The sequence below is a fragment of the Kogia breviceps genome, chromosome 3 (genome assembly GCF_026419965.1).
Source record: "Kogia breviceps isolate mKogBre1 chromosome 3, mKogBre1 haplotype 1, whole genome shotgun sequence".
NCBI classification, from domain to species: Eukaryota; Metazoa; Chordata; class Mammalia; order Artiodactyla; family Physeteridae; genus Kogia; species Kogia breviceps.
The window spans coordinates 121,777,720-121,801,436 of NC_081312.1; the positions used below are offsets into that span (position 1 = coordinate 121,777,720).

Sequence of the window (23,717 nt, forward strand, 5' to 3'; positions counted from 1 at the left end):
TCTAATCCAGTTTAAGTTTATTTCTGTTTATGGTGTTAGGTAGTGTTCTAATTTCATTCTTTTACATGTACCTGTCCAGTTTTCCCAGCACCACTTATTGAAGAGACTGTCTTTTCTCCATTGTATATCCTTGCCTCCTTTGTCATAGATTAGTTGACCATAGGTTCATGGGTTTATCTCTGGGCTTTCTATCTTGTTCCATTGATCTGTGTTCCTGTTTTTGTGCCAGTACCATATTGTCTTGATTACTATAGCTTTGTAGTATAGTCTGAAGTCAGGGAGTCTGATTCCTCAGGCTCTGTTTTTTTCCCTCAAGACGGCTTTGGCTATTCAGGATCTTTTGTGTCTCCATACAAATTTTAAGATGTTTTGTTCTAGTTCCGTAAAAAATGCCATTGGTAATTCGATAGGGATTGCAGTGAATCTGTAAATTGCTTTGGGTGGTATAGTCATTTTCAAAATATTGATTCTTCCAATCCAAGAACATGGTATATCTCTCCATCTGTTGGTATCATCTAATTTCTTTCATCAATGTCTTATAGTTTTCTGCATACAGGTCTTTTTTCTCCCAAGGTAGGTTTATTCCTAGGTATTTTATTCTTTTTGTTGCAGTGGTAAATGGGAGTGTTTCCTTAATTTCTCTTTCAGATTTTTCATCATTATTGTATAGGAATGCAAGAGATTTCTGTGCATTAATTTTGTATTCTGTGACTGTACTAAATTCATTGATTAGCTCTAGTAGTTTTCTGGTGGCAACTTTAGGATTCTCTATGTATAGTATCATGTCATCTGCAAACAGTGACAGTTTTACTACTTCTTTTCCAATTTGTGTTCCTTTTATTTCTTTTTCTTTTCTGATTGCCGTGGCTAGGACTTCCAAATCTGTTGAATAATAGCAGTGAGAGTGGACATCCTTGTCTCATTCCTGATCTTAGATGAAATGCTTTCAGCTTATCATCATTGAGAATGACGTTTGCTGTGGGTTTGTCATATACGGCCTTTATTATGTTGAGGTAGGTTCCCTCTATGCCCACTTTCTCGAGAGTTTTTATCATAAATGGGTGTTGAATTTTGTCAGAAGCTTTTCCTGCATCTATTGAGATGATCATATGGTTTTTATTCTTTAATTTTTTAATATGGTGTATCACATTGATTGATTTGTGTATATTGAAGAATCGTTGTGTCCCTGGGATAAATCCCACTTGATCATGGTGTATCATCCTTTCAGTGTGTTGTTGGATTCTGTTTGCTAGTATTTTGTTGAGGATTTTTGCATCTATATTCATCAGTGATACTGATCTGTAATTTTCTTTTTTTGTAGTATCTTTGTCTGCTTTTGGTATCAGGGTGATGGTGGCCTCATAGAATGAGTTTGGGAGTGTTCCTTCCTCCACAATTTTTTGGAAGAGTTTGAGAAGGATGGGTGTTAGCTCGTCTCTAAATGTTTGATACAATTCACCTGTAAAGCCATCTGGTCCTGAACTTTTGTTTGTTGGAAGATTTTTAACCACAGTTTCAATTTCATTACTTGTGATTGGTCTCTTCATATTTTCTATTTCATCCTGGTTCACTCTTGGAAGGTTATTCCTTCCTGAGAATTTGTCCATTTCTTCCAGGTTGTCCATTTTATTGGCACAGAGTTGCTTGTGATAGTCTCTTAGGATGCTTTGTGTTTCTGGTGTCTGTTGTAACTTCTCCTTTTTCATTTCTAATTTTATTGATTTGAGTCTTCTCCCTCTTTTTCTTGCTGAGTCTGGCTAATGGTTTATCAATTTTGTGTATCTTCTCAAATAACCAGCTTTTAGTTTTATTGATCTTTGCTATTGTTTTCTTTGTTTCTATTTCATTTATTTCTGCTCTGATCTTTATGATGTCTTTCCTTCTGCTAACTTTGGGTTTTGTTTGTTCTTCTTTCTCTGGTTCCTTTAGGTGTAATGTTATATTGTTTATTTGAGATTATTCTTGTTTCTTGAGGTAGGCCTGTATTGCTATAAACTTCCCTCTTAGAGATTCTTTTGCTGCATCCCATAGGTTTTGGATCATCGTGTTTTCATTGTCATTTGTCTCTAGGTATTTTTTGATTTCCTCGTTGATTTCTTCAGTGATCTCTTGGTTACTTAGTAACGTATTTTTTGGCCTCCATGTGTTTGTGTTTTTTACGTTTCTTTCCCTGTAATTGATTTCTAATCTCATAGCGTAGTGGTCAGAAAAGATGCTTGATATGATTTCAATTTTCTTAAATTTACTGAGGCTTGATTTGTGACCCAAGATATGATCTGTCCTGGAGAATGTTCCATGTGCACTTGAGAAGAAAGTGTAATTTGCTGTTTTGGGATGGAATGTCCTATAAATATCAATTAAATCTATCTGGTCTGTTGTGTCCTTTAAAGCTTCTGTTTCCTTATTCATTTTCATTTTGGATCATCTATCCATTGGTGTAAGTGAGATGTTAAAGTCCCCCACTGTTATTGTGTTAACTGTCGATTTCCTCTTTTATAGCTGTTAGCAGTTTCCTTATGTATTGAGGTGCTCCTATGTTGGGTACATATATATTTATAATTGCTGTATCTTCTTCTTGGATTGATCCCTTGATCATTTTGTAGTGTCCTTCCTTGTCTCTTGTAACATTCTTTATTTTAAAGTCTGTTTTATCTGATATGAGTATTGCTACGCCAGCTTTCTTTTGATTTCCATTCACATGGACTGTCTTTTTCCATGCCCTCACTTTCAGTCTGAATGTGTCCCTAGGTCTGAAGTGGGTCTCTTGTAGACAGCGTATATATGGGTCTTGTTTTTGTATCCATTCAGCAAGCCTGTTTCTTTTGCTTGGAGCATTTAATCCATTCACTTTTAAGGTAATTATCGATATGTATGTTCCTGTGACCGTTTTCTAATTGTTTTGCGTTTGTTTTTGTAGGTCCTTTTCTTCTGTTGTGTTTCCCACTTAGAGAAGTTCCTTTAGCATTTGTTGTAGAGCTGGTTTGGTGGTGCTGAATTCTCTTAGCTTTTGCTTGTTTGTAAAGCTTTTGATTTCTCCATTGAATCTGAATGAGATCCTTGGGGGTAGAGTAATCTTGGTTGTAGGTTCTTCCCTTTCATCACTTTAAGTATATCATACCACTCTTTTCTGGCTTGTAGAGTTTCTGCTGAGAAATCAGCTGTTAACCTTATGGGAGTTCCCTTGTATGTTACTTGTCATTTTTCCCTTGCTGCTTTTAATAATTTTTCTTTGTCTTTAATTTTTGCGAATTTGATTACTGTGTGTCTCGGTGTGTTTCTCCTTGGGTTTATCGTGTATGGGACCTTCTGCGCTGCCTGGACTTGGGTGGCTATTTCCTCCGTGTTAGGGAAGTTTTCGACTATATCTTTTCAAATATTTTCTCTGGTCCTTTCTCTCTTCTCCTTCTGGGACCCCTATAATGTGAATGTTGTTGCGTTTAATGTTGTCCCAGAGGTCTCTTAGGCTGTCTTAATTTCTTTTCATTCTTTTTTCTCTATTCTGTTCAGCAGTGAATTCCACCATTCTGTCTTCCAGGTCACTTATCCGTTCTTCTGCCTCAGTTATTCTGCTATTGATACCTTCTAGTGTAGTTTTCATTTCAGTTATTGTATTGTTCATCTCTGTTTTTCTGTTCTTTAATTCTTCTAGGTTTTTGTTAAACATTTCTCACATCTTCTCAATCTTTGCCTCCATTCTTTTTCTGAGGTCCTGGATCATCTTCACTATCATTATTCTGAATTCTTTTTCTGGAAGGTTGCTATCTCTGCTTCATTTAGTCACTTTTTGGGGGTTTTATTTTATTCCTTCATCTGGTACATAGCACTTTGCCTTTTCATCTTGTCTCCTTTCTGTGAATGTGATTTTTGTTCCACAGGCTGCAGGATTGTAGTTCTTCTTGCTTCTCCATCACAGTGATTTTAGAACATTGTCATCACCCCCCAAACAAGCCCTGCACCCTTGAGCTGCCATCTTGACATAGCATTTAATAACTATTTTTTTTTTTTTTTTTTTTTTGTGGTACGCGGGCCTCTCACTGTTGTGGCCTCTCCCGTGGTGGAGCGCAGGCTCTGGATGCGCAGGCTCAGTGACCATGGCCCACGGGCCCAGCTGCTCCGTGGCATGTGGGATCCTCCCGGACCGGGGCACGAACCTGTGTCCCCTGCATCAGCAGGTGGACTCTCAACCACTGCGCCACCAGGGAAGCCCTTAATAACTATTTTATCTCAACCCACTTAACACTCTCTGAGGCTCAGTTTGCTTTTATTGTTTGGGCTCTTCACAGCTGTCAAGAAATTGAGCCAGATTATTACCTTCCTAGACCCGAGAACCTTAATTCATTTTGTTGACAAAAGGAGAGGTTGTTGGTTACCAAAGTCACAGGTCTCTTTCTACATATGCCGATAAGGTAGGTTTCTTCTCTCTTCTCTCTGTTCCTTTGGGTGTTTTGATGTAAGTTCTGGGTGTTTTGATGTAGAAGTTCAGGATTCATTTATGCCCATATTAAATTTCATCCTGGTACATTTGGTCTCTCATGCACTTCCTTGATACACCCGTTTAGCCATTCAGGGTTTTTGGATCTTCAGTCTTAGCTTTCAGTATATTATTGTTCTTAATTAATCTCAGATAGTCCATATATTGGATCATTTTATCATTAGATATATCAAGCCCTTGGTAAAAGTGCTCATCAGATTTGGACAGAGGTATGGTGCTGAAGAGTTGCAGTTGTCTATAATGGAAACCTTGTTTCTTGTAGATGTTCATCAGTTATTCATTTTGCTTTGTTGTTGAAAACTATTACAGGGTTAGGATGGCAACAGTGGGACATGGGGCATATTCTCCCCTTCCCATAGTGTTTCCCCAAATTCCTAGAACATTCTTTAACCTAGAAGCACATTCTGTGGCTTTAGAAGTACAGACAGAATCATGTGCTGTGGAAGGGAGAATTTTATTCACTCTGTGTTTAATCTGAGGCTACCGAGTTCTCTCAACCCAGATTTCTTCACTTCATTCACAGCAATATCATGGGAGATTTGGCCAGGTGTTTTGCTGAAATTCAGACACATTGTCAATCCCTAGGATGAAAAAAGTTCCTAAAAAGAAGAAAGAAGAACAAACCATGAACTGTCTGGTGTGTCTTAATTGTGGCTATATGCTGGGTTTTTAGATTGTTGCTTCCCTCTCTAAGGCTTAGGAAACATCCCTTTAACAACCTGTGTCTGATATTGAGATAAAACTCAATAGATTAGTTTATGCAATCTACTTTCTTACTGCAAGCTGCTGTTGTTCCTTTCTAATCCTCCATCTCTTTTATTCTTTTTTAAAAATTAATTTTATTGGAGTATAGTTGATTTACGGTGTTGTGTTAGTTTCAGGTGTACAACATAGTGATTCAGTTATACATATATATTCATTCTTTTTCAGGTTCTTTTCTCATATAGGTTATTACAGAATATTGCATCTCTTTTATTCTTAAATAATCTTTCAGGACTTGGGAAGTCTCTCTTTGTAGCCTGGGGCAAACTCCTTTAAGTCAGACACTCTGACAGTGTCTCCATGTCTTGGGCTGTTAATTTTTTTCTTTTCTGTTATTTATGTTTTATCGTGTAGTCCGAAGTCCATTCTGATGGGGAGAAAAGGAGGAACTAGAATGGATAAGGAATTCCTTTATGTACTTCCTTTTGTACACCACCACCCTGAGCAGTGGGTCTTAGATCTTCCTTCCTTGTCTTGCCTCAAACATAGAAAACCCGAGAAGGCTTTTTGTAGTCTGTGACATTTTTCCCAACTTCATGTCATTTTTGGAGTAAAGATTCATACCCTTTGTGCCTTTCTACTCTGAAGTGTTGTAAGTTCATCATTCTTGTTGTAAACAAAATCAGAAGTGTTTAATTGTTTTAGTCACTCGGCTATATACACTGAACATTTTAACAGGTTTTTCTGCTTGGGGCTGGATGTGACTATTAATAAGGTGTTAGAGATGAAAACTAATCCTGACCACTCCTTAATCAGAATCCAAATTATCAGGACTGCACTGCCTCAGAGTCTGTAGGAGACTCACTGCCTGAGCAGTAAGAAAACTTTGTTTTCTTACTGCTCAGGTTGGCAGCTTTCTTTCCCTGCAGTGAGTCCAGTGGCTCAAGTAAACTATTGCCTACGGGTTTTTGTTGTGCTCATGAATCTTCCCTCAAAGTTCCATGAGGTTACGGCTCAGGGGAGATGTTTCTCAGTGCATTCAATACTTAAAACAATAATAACTACAATTTATTATCTACTGTGTGCCAGGCATTCAACTTATATTTGCTTGCTTAATCCTCCCAACAGCATTGTGAGAAAGGTATGATCCCCTTTTTACTGACAAGGGACCGGAAGCTTAGAGAGATTAAATGAATTGCTCCAGACTTCATAGAAATAATCTATTTGATATCTGTGTGTTTTTGTCAGTCTTTGAGAGTAACTTACCTGAAATAGTAAGAGGCATACCTAGAATTCTAATTTAGGTCTATCTGACTTCCAGAGTAAGTGATTTTTCTCACTGCTGTTGGGGGCCTGCTGTGATGGTGCTGTGCTAGCTGCTTTGGAGGATATGAAATGGAAGAAAATACATTCTTGGCCTTCAAAGAGCCAAGAATGTATTTTTTAAAATAAGGGTGAGGGGAGCCATTGAGTTTTTTAGGGGAGGGCCTACCTTTCTTTTGGAAGCAGTGGGCTGAATCCTTTCATCAGTGTGCAGAGTAGGAGCCATAGTTGATGCAGGTGGAGATTGCCTGTCTCAGCACCATGGTGTTGGTTGTAGCCTTTGACTCCTTGTGGTGATCTTGTACGTCACCCTTTACTTGGACACAGCTGTTTTCATCAAGCCTTGTCTGATGCAGACATCTGTTGTATGGTAACAAAATGATTTGCCTTTATTTTAGGCTCTTCCATTTACAGTGTCTTTACATACTCCAGTAGAACTTCACAGAACCCTAGCCCTTGGTGGAGGGTGACTTTGAGTTGTATCTACGTTACTTAATTGTCGTGAATTTGATTTTTCTAAGCCAAGGTGTCAAGAAAAGAGATTTGAATGTTTGCCCAATAGAGGGTAGGTCCCTTTAAGGAATGAGGCATCTGCCTTAAGCAGTTTTGAGGAAAATAACTTAAGTATTCCTTAAAAGTAAGTATCCCCTTTATCCTGATTTTTGGTAATGCTCATTATGGAAATTCTGGAATACGTAGAACTTAACTCATTGTGGAAATCTTAGAATATAAAGTAGAAAAAATAAAAATTACCCATAATTGAACCTTCCAGGAATAATCACTGAACATTTGAGTCTGTTCCCTCCGTCCTTACTATGTATGAGAGAGCTACATGTCTATATTCTGATTTTTATCACTTTACGTTGTAAGCATTTGCACATGCTATTAAGTTCTTCTTATGGTTTTAAATAACCTTAATCATTTTCCTAATGTTAAATAAGTTATTTCCAGATTTTTTGTCATAAATACAATCCTTATAGATTCAAGTATTTTAAAAAATATTTGTTTGAGTTTTAAGTACATAATATGCACAGCAGAAACCAGATTTCTACTGCCTTGAAACTTGGGGAAATCATTTTGAATAGTTGGTAATTTCTAGAACTGATAGGTTTTCCCCTCAAAACTACTTTATTTTAAGCATTTTGGACAGCTTTTTCTGAAAAGCGTTATGTACTGTAGTAGATTGCTTAATAGCTTAAATTCTCCTTAATGATTCAGGGCCATTATTTTATTATAAGCATCAATCTTGCTATGTTACTAGAATAGTCTCCTCTTAATGGCTTCTATCACACCATCCTCTCTTGCTTCTCCAGATTCTCTGGCTTCTTTCTAATATTTGTTTTCCTTAGAGTGTTGGATTGGGTCCTACTTTTCTGAATATACTTGTCTACGTGATTTCATGTCTACTGTGACATAAACTGTTACTTATGCTAATGACTCCTAAATTTATGGGAACTTATTTCTCATGAACTTCAGATCCATGTATCCATCTTTCTTTTGCTCATTGTCAATAGCTATTATTCTTGTCTATATCAAGGATACCTCAAAACCAGCATATCTAGAATTTAACTCATTATATTCCCCTAAAATTACCACATGCTCATCTGTCTTTTCCCGGTAGTACCATCATCTAGGTAGTCAAGGTAAAAATCTTTCTAGATTCCTACTTAGTCTTCACTCCCAAGGGTATCTGATCACTAAATTCTAGCTAGGCTGCCTTTCACAGATGTGTTTTCTCCTCTCCATCCTTATTACCATATTTAAACTCACTAGTTTTTATCAGGACAATCGCAATAGCCTCTCATCTTCCTACTTAAAGACTTAACCTCTTCAAGTTTCTTCATCATGGCCAGAAATTACGTTCCTGGGCATACATATCGTGCTGTTTTAATGCTTACAGACCTTAATGGTTTCTAGAGTAACCATTACTCTAATTGCCTCTAAAGTAAAGTCTGCATTCCTTAACAGCCTAGAATTGTTTCTTCTTAGCTTTCTGGTCTTATCTCCTGTCTGTCTGTCTGTCTGTCTGTCTGTCTGTCTCTCTCTCACACCAAACTTTTGCCACCAAACTTCTAGCAGTTATCTGAATATTGTGTGAAATTTTATATGCTTATGCATCTACACATGCTATTCGTTCTGCTGGAGAGTACACAGCCCCTCACATAGCTTACCCTGCATTTTACCTCAGCATGATAGTAAGTTCTTACAAGATACAGCTGAGTTCACTTGTGTCACTGTTCATGAACCATGTCACCCCGCGTTGGCCAGAAATACCTCACCTGCTTCATGTTTATTGAACCTTTTATGATACTTCCTGTGGTAGACAGACTAATGTTCCCTGAAAGAAGTCCACATCTTTATCTCTATATGAATAAGTTACCTTACATGGCAAAAAGGACATTGCAGATGTGATTAAGGACCTTGAGGTGGGGAGATTACTTGAAATTATCCAGGTGGGCCAGTCTAACCACAGGAGGCCTTAAAGCAGAGAACCTTTTCTGGCTGTGATGGGGGGGGTGTAGAGGGACGGGGTGGTGGTGAGGGCGGTGGGGGAAAGTGGGGGTAGAGGGAGAGAGAAAGAGTGCGAGGGACAGCAAGCACTGGTGAGGTGGAGGTTGAAAAAGGGTCAGAGAAGTTCAATGTTGTTGACTTTGAAGTGGAGGAAAGGGCCACGGCCAAGAGAGGCAGGTGCCCTCCAGAAGCTGCAAAAAATGACAGGGAAACAGATTTTCCCTGAGACCCTCCAGAAAGGAATGCAGTCCCACTGTCGCTTTGGATTTCAGCCCAGTGAGATCCATGTCTTTAGATTTCTAACCTACAGGATTGTAAAATAAATTTTGTTGTTGTTGTTTTAAGGCACTAAGTTTGTGGTAGTTTGTTATGAAAGCATGAGAACTAATATTCTTGCATTGTATCTTATCTATCTTATTGTATTAAATGTCTGCTTTCTTGTCCTTTTCACTAGATTTTAAGCTCTGTGAGAGCAGGATTATATATATTTTCACCTCTGTCCTCAGCATGTAGTACAAGTGCTAAGACATTGTTAACATCCAAAAGTTTTGAGCATATGAATTAACTAATATAGTGATATTTGTAACCTTATAAATGTCTTTTAGGATCTTTGCCACCTAAATTCCCCATGCTTCTTTTTGAGTTACTGTTATTGTCATTTTAAGTATTTTGTCTCCTTCTTCCTGTTAACTTACTTTACTTACTACTCCTGTTTTTTGTTTTTCTTGTTTATTCTTGTTTTTATTTTTTTGGCCATGCTGCGCGGCATGCGCGATCTTAGTTCCCCAACCAGGGATCGAACCCACGTCCCAGCAGTGGAAGTGTGGATTCTTAACCACTGGACCGCCAGGGAAGTTCCTCTGCTCCTGTTTCCTTTAACTATGGTGGTTCTTCTCCTTCTCCTGTTGGTGTTTTTTGTTTTTGTTTTGTTTTGTTTTTTCCTTTCAATACAGTCTTTCTTACCTCATTTGCACATGACAGTTTAGAGTAGCATTGTTTCTGAGTCCCTTTGGAGAGAAGCTTGTACAGATGTCCAGTCTTATTATATTTACTTAGTGCTTCTTTACAGGTGGTGTGTACTTCTTCTTTCTCACAAAGAAATCTGAACCAAAATTTTACTTTGATAATTTCCATAAATGAAATAAAATTATTGATTTTCCCACTCTTTTTGTTAAATTGCATTCCATGTAAATCTGGCATGAATTCCAGCTTCATTTAGCCTGTCATAATTTACCAACTATAAATTCTAGATAAAATACAAAAACAACAATATTAAAAGTACTAGAGAGTAACCAACAAAGTGGGTTCTGGAGGGCAGTTGATATGTGGAGGAAGGGACCAGGCAGTCAATCACTGGGTGGATTTCTCATTTTGAAGTCCATAGGAAACCCCCAGTATTTATATTTATGGCTTGTTATCACCAGAAGACACAGTTCGGGGCAATCGCAGCCATTGAACATGAAGAAACATGGGGGATCCAAGCTAATGCTTAAACTGGAGATTGGAGTTGCTATCCAAGAGACAGAAGTTTGCTGTCTGAGTTCAATTAACTGCCTGCTAAAACAAACAACAAAAATCGAGATTATTTGGAGGAATAAAATAATCCAGAGTCTCCACAATATCCAGGATACAATCTAAAATTACTCAAAATATGGAGAAACAGGAAAAGGTGACCGTTTCGCAAAAGAAATCTAATCAACAGAGATTGATCCCAGGATGACCCAAATGTTGGATTTAGGGGATAAGGATGTTTAAGCAGCTATTATTTATACTTTGTTATGTACAGGGAGATCTGTTGTAATGAAAAAACTACAAAATCTCAGTACAGAAATAGAAACTATAAAAAAAAGAAAAACTATCTGAGATAAAAACTTTACAGGTTAAATTTAACAGAGAGGACAGAAAAAGGAATCACTGAACTTTTAGATCAATAAGAATTACCTAATCTGAAGAACAGAAAGACAAATGATTGAAACAAAAATGAATAGAATCCCAGAGCCCTGTGGGACAGTTTAAAAAAGGTCTATAATATGCATGCATTTGAAGTTCCAGAAAGAGAGGAGAGGGAGAATGGGACAGAAGAAATTATTTGAGGGAATAGGGATATAAATATTTCCTAATTCAATGAACGAATTAACTAGAAATCATTACTGTTTTGACATTGTTTATGAGAAGAAGGGGGAAAGGACGATGGGCATAGAACCTAGGAAGAATTGAGGCTTGCTTGCCCTACTTTCCCCCAAATGTCTGGTCTTAACCAGACTGACTGATTTCAGTCCCTGTGGTGTTTCTTTCTGGGTCTTACAGATCCACCCTGTTAGGACATCAGTAGTTTAAGTTGCAGCCAAGACTGAATTGCACAGAGTGGTAGAATACAGTGTTTTTGAAACGTGCCAGGGCTGGTTTCTTTTGGAGGTCTGCAGTGAACACTGAATCTTTTTGTTTCTGCTGCTTTTCCCTTTGCCTTTCTTCTTTGCTTTCCTTTCCTGCTACCCTCTTGTTTCTGAGAAGGGCAAAAAGGAGCCTGATATATTTGAGCTGGACTGGCTAGATCAAAGGCAGTGAGTTCTATTGAGATCAGAGTCAGCTTTGGCAGAGAGTAGCCTCTGGGGAGGTCTTTGTTGGGTCTTTGCTTTTCTCTCCTAGATGATGTTGCTGGTGGCAGTGCATGGAGTCACTTGGTAATGAGTCGTTGTTAATATGCCTGGATTGAAATGGGGAGGCCACAGTCCTCTAATTCTGACCGTAACTTTTTAAAAAAATGCTTGCTTGCATGCTCACATCCAGCTAGTATGTACTGGTGAGGCCATACTGATTGTTAGAAGTTTGAAATACTGCCCCAAGCCCTTGTTCCCACTTCTCTTTGCTCTGGCTGTCCTTGGACCTCCCCCAAGATGGCTGGTTTTCTTCCAGCACATTCCTTGTGATCCAGCAACCAGAGGGTTTCAATCTGGCATGAGGGCTGGGTGCCTCTTTTAGGCTTTATCAGACTAGTGACTTCCCTGGTCATAAATATTCAAACATCTCCTTGTCTGTCCCTCTAGTTCCTGTGTCCATCCACATGTGTGCACCAGTGCATGTCCTAGATAGGTGTTAGAAATTTGGTTACCCATTTTGGGAGGTAGTATGGTCTAGGATTAAAAAAGAGGGTTTTGGAGTTGGATTGACTCCAGAGTCTACCAGTTTTGAGCAGGGTGTCCTTAGACAAGTTCCTTGAATGCTGATACCCATTTTCTTGTAGAATAGGGATAATGTCTACTTCTCAGGCATTAATGGAAGCTTACAAGAATCTGTATATAATAATATGCCTTCCACATAAATGTTGATTACTTTGATTTCCTTTTGGTTTCATCATAGCCAGTTATTCTAGGTCATCTCTAATTTTGTACATTTTTGTGTAATTCTGTTTTAAGGAATTAATTTTACAGCAGGAATTAAAAACCAGTGGTTTCTCACTCATCTGTCTTTACAGAGAGAAGACTGAAGCTCAGAGATAACAATTGGGTTGCCCAAGATTATGTGGTTAGTAAGTGATGTATCTAGAATTTAACCTCAGGCAATCTGATGTCAGAGCTAGGGCTCTTAACAAATTTATATCAGGCTATCCCTAATAGTAAAGTTATGTAGGTTCAGACTTTTCAATTGCTACCCCATCCCCCCACCCTCACTTACCAGTTTACATATGGATTAATGATAAAACCAGAGGGACTAAACTGTATAGTTTTCTTTTAAACAGAAATGTAACTATCTGTATTGTTCTTTAGGCACTTATTACAATTTAACCTTGCTATATATCTGTTTATAGATCTGTCTTTTGTACTCTAGTCTCTGGTCTTTAAAAGTAATTAAGTACTTGGATTTTAGTACTTTTGAATTCTGCAAAGGATTCTACATTCTATCCATCTTCCTCTTCTCACTGTCTAGCACTGCATCCTACTCATCATAGGCACACTGTATTTTATTGGTGTCAGTGATGGCGTGAATAAAACTTTTGAACCACCATAAATAAGCTTTTAAAATTTATGCTTTGTCGTCAAGCTATAGAATCTTGGAGTTAAGAGAATCTTAAAGATCCTTTAATTTAAAGATCCTTCGATCTTTTCTCCTGGTTAATGAGCCTGTTTAGTTTTATCAAATGTTTTTAAAACATAGTTTTCATTTCTCTTACCATCCCTTTCATTTTGTTCCCAACCTTTAAAATTTTTTGTCTATCTTGATGGGGTTCCCAGAATGGACCATTGTATTCTAAATATGTTGAGTAAACAGTGGTTTTGGAATCATCTGTCAGCTTCTTTGCTTTAGATACTTAGTACACCTATTAATGCATACCAATGATTTTGGCAGCTCTTTTATGCTGTCAACTCTTCATTTGAGTTTAGTATCAACCAGCCCTTAAGTGTAGTTTACAAGTGCTTCTGCTGTGCTACATCTTACATGCCTTTATTTGATATAATTGATTCTAAATGTATACCTTGATTCTAAATGTATACTTTGCATATTTTCAGTACTTAGTACCTAGTAGGCACTTAGTAAATGTTTGAATGATTCTGATTTTTGCTTGCTTATTCCCCAAGCTTTTCCTCCCTCCCTCCCTTCTTCCCACCCACCCACCATCCCCATAGAACCTGTGCTCTAGCCCTACTGAACTACCATTAATTGTACCCCTAAACATCTGTGAGTTATATATGCCTCTCTATATGAGTATGCACACAGTTTTCTCTCTCTAGAAGGACCCCTCTTTTCTGTCATCTCTGATGTGTTTCAACTTCTTTCAGCTCAAGAATCACCTCTTCTTCTGTGAAGCCTTTCTGGACCATTCTTTCTTCCCCATACTCTCATGTCATCTACCTGGATAACTAAGGCATATCATTCCACTTAATTTGTGTTCCTCTCTGTTGCTCTTGGAATGTATATACTTCGAGAGCAAACATGGTGTGTTTATTATTTCCATCCGCAGCATCTAACACAATGTGCCTAGCAGTAGCTGTATACTAAACTTTGGTGAATGAATGAATGAATAAATAAACAAATGAACAGAGTCAGGGCCTGACGTTCCAGCCTGTAATCTTTTTGGATCTGGATTCTGTTATCGAACCTGCTACCCGTTATTAGACGCAACAAGTTTGATCAGCCTGCTTTCTCTGTCTTCATCAAAGTTACTGACTTAAGTGTTGACTAAAAGCAGGGTTGAGGAGGTCATTTCTGATGCCTGTTTTTAATATCTTCAGTGACTAAAATTTACATACTAACTTTTTTCTCTATTTTTGTCTCAGAATAATATGAAAGAACCACCACAACAAAAACTTACTGTTTCATGGCTTACATGGTATAGGAACAGCCCAGAATAGCTCACTTTGTAAGCAGATTAAGAGTCAATTTCTGATTATTTGCTCTGAAAGTATTGTGCAGGGAGATGGTTCTTGAGTATTGAATAGATCAGTGAATATTAGGAGACCATGGTGGAAAAGCTTTCTTGTATTTTTCAGGGTAAAGGAAGTTTTGAGATATTCCATGGAAACCCACTAAGGCTGCAAGGAACTGAAATTGGGAATCCTGTTTTTGCTTTCTAGTTTTATCTAACATGGCTCACAATTTGCATTACATGTTTAAATTAGCCTGAGCATATTCTGTTATGGCTGATGACCCTTTAGGGCTGGTGACAATCCGAGCCCTTCTAGAAGTATATCAACATTTGAAAATAACAGTGTATTATGACTATGACTATATTATGATTTAGTGGTAGTTCTTTAAGTTTGGACTATTTTAATCACTAGTAGTAGATGAGAGGTAATATCTTTGGAAAAATGACTATGAAATAAAATTAACTTGTGGTAAAATCAGTTGTGACTTGTAGCTTGTAAGAGTAGTACATTAGCATTTTAACAATGTAGCTTTGATATTTTAAAGAAGATTGGGGTACTAAGAAGATGTCTCTTGATTCTCTCAGATGAGTTCCATTGTATCACTTTCAGAAGTTTTGTTCTTTTTCATATGAAGAGACCCAAACAAAGCAGCACAAGTATAAAGGGCTTAGGTCATGAACTGGATTTGTAGAATTCTGTATAAAGTCTTACTTAAAATGTAATTCAGTTAATATTTGGGGAAAGAGTTTAGTCTTTCCTAATTTTTTTTTTAGCTCAGACAGTGCTACTGTGAAACTTGCCCTATTCCACCCTTTCTATTTTGGTAAGTATCTGTGGAATGATTATCGCTGCCTTGCAGTTAGGTGTTTATGTATCTCTCTAACAGGTGGAGAGTTCCTTCAGGGCTGTGACTACCAAGTGGTTAATTTCTTTGTCTGCAGAGTAGCACAGTCTCTGGTCCTCATTAGATGCAGAAATATTTAAGAGGATGAATGAGAGACCCAATACCTGTGCATGTGTCCTATGCAACCAGAGAGTGCCTTCTAGTATAGGTAGATCTGAAGTTACTGGCTGTAGTTGCTGCGTACGGTGTGTATTACTATTGGGTGTTACTGTCATCAAAGCTACCTCTTTCCAAGCTGCTCCAAATTGTGATAAACAGCTTAATCCAGTTTAGACAGGTACTGTTTTAGGTGTAAAATTATAGCATTTACCCCTAAGCATACTTCTGGAATAGCTACTTGGTAACACGGCTGCCATTATTTCAGTGATTGATATGATACAATTCTGAGTTAATCACTTGAGGGTCATTTCTGGTGGACCTGCTACCATTAAGATATAGATTTAACTACTAACCTCTTTCCTTTCAACCCAAGGACCTGTGACTGTTAAGCAGCATGTATTAAATAACACAACTGATCTGTCTGTTTTAATAACTATGCATACAGACTTTTTAGCCAGGATACCTCAGACCCTAAATAGAAAATCTTAAAATATTAGCATGGGTTTTTATAGAGTTTGTTGTATAGGGGAATAAACAGGCCTAGGGAGATTAACTGGCTTATACAAGGTTCTTCCAAATTCTTATCTAGCTTATAGATTTTTAAAAATAGCTTTTCCCTTTTCAAAATATCTTCTCCCCTCCCTCCCTGCCTTGGATGTTAGAACTAATGAAGTCGATATGCCCTAATCAGTTTCTTTTGTTCTGAGTACCCAGTGTGCATTCAACAGATGTTCAGTTAGACAAAGGCCCAGAGCTTTAAGCATTGACAGTGAAGAGAATTCAGTGATTTGATGTCTCTTTGGAGATGTGGGGAGAAACAGAGATGCTTCTTCACAGGAGCAATCAGTTTTATACTTTTCTGTGAGCAGTAACATCCTGTGGCTGTGTCATTGTAACTTTACTCTTGTTATCCAAGTGCTTGTCAGTACTATTGAACAGACGTATGACAATGTCTTAGTTACCTCGCTTCATGTACTTTTCGTGCTCCTTGTGACTTCTTGCTGGCCTCTTGCTGCCAGCCCATTCCCGCGCTCGTGGTGAGAGAAGCTGAGACTTTGTCGTCTTGGCCCAGCTGTGGAACCAGGGGTAGTTGATGTTCAACACAGTGACATCAGGCATTACAGCTTTTTAAAGAATTGTTGAATTGTTTGAAGAAATAAAAAAGAAATTGTTTTAAAATCTGCATTATTAGAGTATAATTTACATACGATAAAATTCATCCATTTAAAGTATACAGTAATTAGTTCTGTCAGCTGCATACGGTCATATAACCAACACCCCAGTCAGGGATAGGACATTTCTGTCACTCCACAAAGTGCTAGGCAAAGCACTGATACACTTTGTGTCACTACAGTTTTGCATCTTCTAGAATTTCATACGAATGGGATCATAGAGTCTATAGTGTCTTGTCTCTGGCATTTTCATAATGCTTTTGAAATCCATCTATGTAGCTGCATGTGTCAGTATTTCCATTCTCTGCTGAGAAGTATTCCATTGTTGGGCTATATGACAAATTGTCTATCCATTCACTGGTTGAATGCACATTTGGATGGTTTCCAGCTTTTAGCTATTATATGAGTAAAGCTTCTGGAAATATTTGCATATAAGTCTCTTGCAGACATATATTTTTATTTCTCTTGAGTAAATACCTAAGAGTGGGATTGCCAGATCATATAGTTAGTATATCTTTAACTTTACAAAGAACCTGTCAAACTGTTTTTCAAAGTGGGTATTCATCATTGCATTCCCACCAACAATGTATGAGGGTTCCAGTCACTCTTGTCAAAAATTGGTATTGTCGGGCTTCCCTGGTGGCGCAGTGGTTGGGAGTTCGCCTGCCGATGCGGGGGACGCGGGTTCGTGCCCCGTTCCGGGAGGATCCCACGTGCCGCGGAACGGCTGGGCCCGTGAGCCATGGCCGCTGAGCCTGCGCGTCCGGAGCCTGTGCTCCGCGCAACGGGAGAGGCCACAGCAGTGAGAGGCCCGCGTACCAAAAAAAAAAAAAAAAAAAAAAAAAAATTGGTATTGTCAGTCTTTTAAATTTAAACCATGCAGGGGGTGGATAGTGCTTATCTCATGGTGGTTTTAATTTTCATTTCCTTGATGACTACTAATATTGAGCATATATCCTTTTTGGTGAAAGATATGTTAATTTCTTTTTGAGATATTTGTCTTACTGAATTGTAAGAGTTCTTTATATATTCTGAATACATGTCCTTTACCAGATATGTTTTGCACATAATTTCTCCTTTTCATATTAATGGTGTCTTTTGAAGAGCAGAAAGAAGTTCTTAATTTTGTCATCATCCAATTTATCTATTTTTTTTCTTTCTAATTTATGTTTGTGTTCTGTATAAGAAATCTTTGCCAAACCCAAGGTCACAAACATTTTCTCATGTTTCCTGTGAGAAATTCTCTCTCTTAGATTTAGGTTTGTGGTCTGTTAGAGTTAACTTTTATAGCTGGTGTGAGGGAAGGGTTGAGGTTCAGTTTTTGCTTATGGATACCCACTTGTTTCAGCACCATTTGTTGAAAAAAACCATCCTTTCCTTATTGAATTACCTTGACCCATTTATTGAAAAATGAGTCGACCATATATGTGTGGGTCTGTTTCTGGATTCTTCTGTTTCATTGCCTTTATATCTCTCCTTAGACCAGTACTACCCTGTCTTGATTACTATAGCTTTGTGGTTAAGTCTTGAGGTCAGATAGTGTAAGCCCTCCAACTTTGTTCTTTTTCAAAATTCATATGGATATTATAGGTCATTTGCATTTCCATGTGCATTTTCAAATCAGCTTGTTGATTTCTGTGACAAAGAATACTGAAGTTTTTATCGGAAATGAATTAAATAGGTAGCTCAATTTGGGGACAGTTGACATTTAGCTATGGTATGTGTATCTATTTTTAAATATCTTACGTATGTTTTAAAAGTGTGTTTTCAATTGCAATATTTTGTTATACTTAGTATTTCATATTTTTGGAACTATTATAGATGTTTGAAATTTCAACTTCCAGTTGTCTGTTGTAGCATGTAGAAATAACAATGTATTCTTGTTGGGCTTCCCTGGTGGCGCAGTGGTTGAGAATCCGCCTGCCGATGCAGGGGACGCGGGTTCGTGCCCCGGTCCGGGAAGATCCCACATGCCGCGGAGTGGCTGGGCCCGTGAGCCATGGCCGCTGAGCCTGCACGTCTGGAGCCTGTGCTCTGCAACGAGAGAGGCCACAACAGTGAGAGGCCCGCGTACCACCAAAAAAAACCACAAACAAACAAACAAAAAAACAATGGATTCTTGTTTATTGACCTGCCACCTTGTTAAAATCACTTGTTTCTAGTAGCTCTTTTGTAGATTCCCAGTGAGAACTGATATTCTTGTTGCCTATCTTAGGGATAAGCAATCAAACTTTTATCCTTCTATATAATTTTAGCTATAGGACTTTTGCAGATTCCCTTTTGTCAGGTTGATGGAATTTTCTTTCTATTCTTAGTTTCTGTAGTTTTAAAAAATTTAATTTAATTTAATTTAAAATTTATTTATTTATTTTTGGCTGCATTGGGTCTTTGTCGCTGCGCACGGGCTTTCTCTAGTTGCGGCGAGTAGGGGCTGCTCTTTATTGCGGTGGCTTCTCTTGTTGCAGAGCACGGGCTCTAGGCACGCGGGCTTCAGTAGTTGTGGCTCGCGGGCTCAGTAGTTGTGGCACGTGGGCTCAGTAGTTGTGGCTCGCAGGCTCTAGAGTGGAGGCTCAGTAGTTGTGGCGCACGGGTTTAGTTGCTCTGTGGCATATGGGATCTTCCTGGAGCAGGGCTTGGACCTGTGTTCCCTGCATTGGCAGGTGGATTCTTAACCACTGTGCCACCAGGGAAGCCCCTCCTTAGTTTTTTTATAATGGATCAGTATTGAGTTTTGTTAAACGCTTTTTCTACATCTGATGAGATGTTTGTGTCATTTTTCTGTTTTATTTTGTCAATGTGGTGAATTCCATTAATTTACAAAAGATAAACCAACACTGTATCCTAGGATAAACCCAGTTGGGTCATTGTGTATTATACTTTTTCATATTTCTGGATTTGAATTGGTAACATTATGTTAATGGTTTTTGTGTCTGTGTTCATCAGAGGTTTGGTTTGTATTTTCTTGTAGTGTCTTTGTCTGGTTTTAGTATCAGGGTAATGTTGGCCTCATAAAGTAAGTTGGAAAATCCCCCCACCCCTCCATTTTTTTGGTATTGATATCATTCTTTTCCCCTTATCTGTTTGGTACCTGTCACTTTGATCCTCTCTGGGCCTGGAGTTTTCTTTGTGATAAAACTTAGCTAAGAATTCAGGTTGTTTAATAGATATGAGGTGATTCTGATAGACATACATCTCATTGTAGTTTTAATTTGCCTGTTCCCTAATGACTGATGATGTTGAGCATATTTTCATGTGCCTACTAGCCATTTATATATCTTATTTAGTGAAATGTCTACTTCTTCCATTTTTAGTTGGGCTCTTAATACTGAGTTGGAAGAGTTCCTTAGAAGTCCTGGATGTGAGTACTTTTTCAGATATGTGATTTGTGGATATTGTCTTTGGCTTCTCAGAGGTAAAGTTATGAATCTTATTCAAATATAAAATGAACATGTGTTGAAGATTTTAGCTAATTCATTTATTAATGAGGTATCCAGTAAGATGTTAAATGAGATATGTTATTCCATGTATCTAGTAATTTTTTATCGTATGCAATACATTGTGGATGATATTTTAGAGACTACTCTGTTTTTTATCTTCTGAAAAATGTTAACTTTTGTTCTGGCAGGCAGCTAATTGGATTGAACTCAAATTTCCACTTTAATTTGATCTCTGCTCAGTTCTTTCAGCCTCACAGATTTGCTTTCTGTTGGAAATCTTGGACTCTCCTCAGTATATGTACAATTCAGGAGTCTACCAAGGATTTGAGGAAAGCTGACATGCAGATTTTTAAGAATGCTGCTTTCTGCTTGAGTTCTGTCTATTGTCTCAAGTGGTCTGGGAAGTAACCTTAGTTGAAAAGCAATGTAAAAGTGAATCTCACCCAGTACTTTTCTCCTTTTTCAGCTTTCTGTCTGCTTTTATCTTCTTCCAGTGCCTTCAAATGGTAGCTTTTTATATATTATTCAGTTATAATTGCTTATCCGCAAGCACAGTAGTCTACTACAGGATAATCTGCCTTTATTTTTTTGTTGACTTTTTTTACTAGTGGAGCTCTTTTTCAGTCATCTCCCGTTAACTTTCCATAGTGTATATCTTCTAATGAGGTACTGGAAACCTAACTCAAGAGTTGAAAATTTTGAAAGTGAAAGGAATAGGTTGATTTGGTTGGTGAGATTTAAAAAATGTTTTCCTTGCTTCTAGTTCCGTTTTGATTAGAGTCCTTGAAAGGCAGAGCTTGTCTTGGGATTGGTAAGTGCAGCTAATGCTGACCCTTAGAGGGGTTTTTGGTTGTTATTTGTTAAAGCTCAAGGCTTGAGGCTGTTAGCCCATATCTGAACATCAACTAAAAAGGAGTGTCTCCTTGGAGATTCCATAACTGAGTTTTTAGATTCCCCAACTCTGTGGTATTCCTTTTTTCTCTTGTACTGGGTGGGGAGGCATTCTGTGGGTGGCTGCATTCTTCACTTGTTCCTTGCTTTGACCTGGGATAGCCATCAAAGTCTATAATGGAACGTCACAGTACACATCTCTGGTCTGTCCATCTTGCTTTTAACTGCTTTGTTTTTTAATTTTCTGTTCAATTTAGTAGCAGACTTCAAGACTGCTGATTACCTATATGAAAAGCCAGTGTACTTTCCAGTATGTGCTATGAAGTGATAGGATGGTGTACTTTTTAGTAGTTACAGTTTGTAAAATTGAATGTAGTACCAACAGAAACGTTGTTCACTTTGATTGCAGTTTTGAATGTGAACGACTTCCTGTTCATTCTCTTGAAGCTTGGGCATTGGTTTTTAATCTTGATTATTTTCTTTATCAGATTTTTGTAGAATTTAGGAGAAAACATTCTCAGAAGTTCCTGTAACAGCAACTAAATTTTTTGGGCAGCAGATTTTAGCTGGCGGACGTTAGCCTGTGTTTGTGTAGAAGGGACTCTGTCCATTCCCAGCTGATTATCAAGCTTGTAAACATTTCCATTTGGACGTGGGTAGGAACATGTTGGTCTGTTTGTTGAGTTGCTTTACTTGTTTTTATTACGCAGCTGACTTTTTCTGTAGGCCGTACCTACTACTTTGGAAAAAGAGAATAGGGCACCTCTGTAAAGTAGTCTAAAATGGTTCAGTTTGGTGGGAGATGAAACAGATGAATTAGTCTACAGAGAAGCTCTAAACAAGCATGTCTTTGCCTTCTTTCTCACCCTTCAGTCTTTAATTAGTGAAATGCTGCTTCCTCCACTAAACATTTTCCATTGAAATTCTTCTCATCCTCAGTGTGTTTAATTCCGAGCTCACAAAATCACCTTTCCTCCTTTGTTTCTATACGTAAGGTACCTAGTGTTTCTGTACGTGGAATTATGATATGCTAGAGATGGAAGGAACTTTCATGATTACCTACTCCAAGCCCTTCCATTCACAGAATGAGAAATGGAGGTCATGAGGCTTACTACAGAGTAGGAGAGGCAGCAGTGTGTAGTAGTCTAAGGGTTAAGGTCTGGGTTCAGATTTTGGCTCCCACCGTTTGCTAACTGTGGGACCTTATCCAGGTTACTTAACTTTAACCATGAATCTCTTCATTTGTAAAATAGGTTAAGTGAGGATTAGCAAGGTGCCTGGCACAGATTAAGAAAACTCTTCTGTAAGTGGCAGTGAAGATGCTGTTGGTGGTCGTTATGTCTTCATAGCTGATAAGCTGTAGGATGTTAGGATGGTAGAATTATGATGTTTGCCTTTTGGTTGAAGAATAAGAACAACACCCACTGAGGAATGAAATAGGAGGCTACAATGTACCTGTCAGTGAGGTATATACACATTTTTGGTGAGTATGAATTCTGAAAGCCAGTGAGTGCTTGTTTACCACCCAGTGTATTTCCAGTGTATGCTTGAGAGAGAGAACCAGGGAGGAAGGAATATTTTTTTAAAAAATGCCCTTGGTTGAATTTCAGAAATGGATTTCAGAGGCCAGGAGGCAGCTTGTAACAAGAGGATGAGATCAGTTGGTATAATTGGAACTAGTTGATAATCCTTTTACTCTCTTCTCTGAACATTTAGTGTTCCTATTTTTGTGCAAACATACAAGGTAGAAAATGACTAGGTCTCTCCATAGATACGTCATGTGTCAAGTTGGGGAGGGTGAGGGGAATGTGGGATAGAGCCAGCAGTCAGTCTTCAGCCTTTATCTTTGCTTAGCTTTTTCCTGTAGTAGGTACTGGGGCCGTTTTGTTCTTTTCAAAATGTCTCTGGAGGTTATTTTAGAATGCGATCTTTAGTTTGGTTGTACCAGCATTTGTGGAGGGCAGCAGAGGGAAAGAAAGAGGAATTAGGAATATATTTTTGAAACTATGAAAAAAAATTGACCTATGAGATTTTACCTCATGGAGTAGACGCTGAGACTGTTGGCTTGTGGTTTTCACCATTTTACTTCCTGCTGATGGAGAGCCAGCCACGAAGTCAGCTGTTCCTGAGCCCAAGTTTGATAGCTGAAAACACCTTTTTCATTTTATTCAGGTCACTTAGAAGGAGAATTCATATCACTGAGGTTTTAACTCTAAGCTTCCAAACTAGTGGTTAGTTGAGTGGCCTCTATTTCTCAAGGATTCTGCTGTTGCTGCAAATAAGGAGTAAGGATTCTGTTTCCCAGTCTTTTCCATCTTGCATTACTGTTTTTTTCTTGTTGGCTGTCCCAAGTCAGGTTTGCCTGGCTGGGTTTGTGCCAGTGAAAGACAAAGTGTATAGAACATCTACTCTGTGTCATTACTGTACCAGAGAGCCGCCCACTTTTGGTTGACCCACAGTGGTTCTCAGAGGCCCGTGATTACCAGCTGCTTCATGCAGAGGAGAAAGGTCTTACAGCTGGCAAGGGCTCAGGCTTCAGTGCCCTCCTCCGGGTGGTCCTCTTACTCTGGTCAGAGCAGTTCATCCATTCATCAGTTGGCGGGGCATGTTGAAGGTGTTGCCTCTTCTATCCCCCACCTCAGATCTTAGGAGCAACCGTGGCTTTTCATTCTTTCGGCGCAGTCTCAGTTCTGGCCGTCTTCTAACTGTGACTAATCTAGCACTGAACCAACTGTTGCTGCAGTGGGGGTGGGACCTCTGTGGGGCCTGTTTAATTTACATAGAGAATCAGAAAGCCAAGATCACAGAGCTCTCAGGAGAGTT

General features: G+C 38.4%; 1 protein-coding gene across 15 annotated transcripts in view; it reads left to right on the forward strand.

Moving 5' to 3' along the window:
- Nucleotides 1–23,717, forward strand: part of AKAP13 (A-kinase anchoring protein 13) — a 346,588-nt gene that overhangs the window by 63,104 nt on the left and 259,767 nt on the right. For 2 of the 15 annotated variants that reach the window (XM_067029582.1, XM_067029583.1), the window contains exon 2: nucleotides 19,878–19,924. The exons of the other annotated variants lie outside the window; for them this stretch is intronic. The gene's annotated coding sequence lies outside the window, so the exon portion shown is untranslated. The remainder of the gene's footprint in view (nucleotides 1–19,877; nucleotides 19,925–23,717) is intronic. 15 annotated transcript variants of the gene reach the window in all.